Source organism: Trachymyrmex cornetzi, unplaced genomic scaffold (assembly GCF_001594075.2).
Source record: "Trachymyrmex cornetzi isolate Tcor2-1 unplaced genomic scaffold, Tcor1.1 scaffold59, whole genome shotgun sequence".
Taxonomy (NCBI): Eukaryota; Metazoa; Arthropoda; class Insecta; order Hymenoptera; family Formicidae; genus Trachymyrmex; species Trachymyrmex cornetzi.
The window spans coordinates 384,441-385,988 of record NW_017299903.1 but is presented as its reverse complement, the minus strand read 5'-3'; positions in this window follow the sequence as shown (position 1 = coordinate 385,988).

The window sequence follows — 1,548 nt, the reverse complement described above, 5'->3', positions numbered from 1 at the left end:
TAAGACGAACTGCGAGAAACTGTTTCGTATGTTCTGACCCTCAGTATTTATATTGAAGGCTAATGAGAACTTATATACATTCAAAACAACATCACACAATGCCTAGCAAGGAAACGTAAGCTTCTGGAAATTTCTGAGTGTCAATCTGCTTATTTAAACCATTTTCTTGTTTTTTGATAAAAATCATCTCTGACGTTAGTCTTTTGAGAAGATACTGTTCTTTGTCCATAATCTTTATATCATCCCAGTTAAAATTATGACGAAATTTTTCATAATTGAATGTAATACTATTGAGAATGGTCTGATGACAGACCGAAACGTTTGGTTTGTAATATAATTTATAATAAATATGGATTAGTCTATGATCCTGCACTAAATTCAACTAGTGTACGTGGAAGAAGCCGTTTAATTATTTTATAGTTAAAATCATAAATTATAAAAATTTTAAAATTATCATAGAAAAATAAAAAAATTAGTAAAATTGTATTATATGACAAATTATATAAAGTAAAATTATTAAAAGCATTTTTCGAATAAACCTTCTACCAGATTTATAATTTATGATTTTAATATTTATATTTTTGTTTTTATGTAAATAATTTTTAATATTTTTAGGATTTAAAATTTTGTTTTATTTTTAATTATAAAATTTTTTTTTATTTATGTCCAGTTTTGTAGTTTAAATGTAGAAATTAAATGAAGGCAACTGATACCAAGTTAATTATTATAACACATAAACATTATTATTTTTGTGTTCTAAATTTCAAATAAACTTACTAATTTTTTAGTAAGGAAATCTTTCTAATATTTCTTTTTCAAATTTATAACTAGCTGCCATCGACATACTATTAGTACCATTTTCTTCGAAAAAGCGCACAAGTATTGGTCAACAATGCTCTTTGTTCATTTTCAAATTTTGCATATTTTTTAAGGTGTTCCACCAACATGATGCCGTTTTGAGTTTCATTTAAAATAGTTGATAATGGTATAGTAGTTTTATTTGTCGTTGGCAATGTTCCGTAAGGTGAAAAACGAGATGATACTGATGTCGAAGGCGTAGATATAGTTGATAGAGCTGATAATGTTTCAGTTAAGTCGCAAAAATTCATATTTGGTGTTATCATTGGAAAATTTAAAGTATTTCTCCATTTCTCCAAATTATACTCGTATAATATTTGAATGGCAGGATCAAATGATTTTACAAGTTTTTCGATATAATGCCGCTTTATAATTTTAAGTATTAAAAAATCGAGTATTTTTTTCTGCATTCGTTTATTCATCGTTTGCTCACGAATACTCGCATTCGAACGGAATGAGCGCAAAAATATTTTTTTGCGGATATAGATAGCGCATAAATAGCGCATTATTCCATAATTTTTTCATTAAGATTGGTTTATTGGGAGGGCCAGCTTGGCAGACCTGACTTATGGGTGAATATGACTGTACGTTCCAAGAGGGAAGTGCCTTAAGGGTTGCAGCTCAAAAATCGAAAATGCCTGGAAATAGTAGCGCCAAAATAGCGCATAAATCCTGTGTATTTAATTTTCC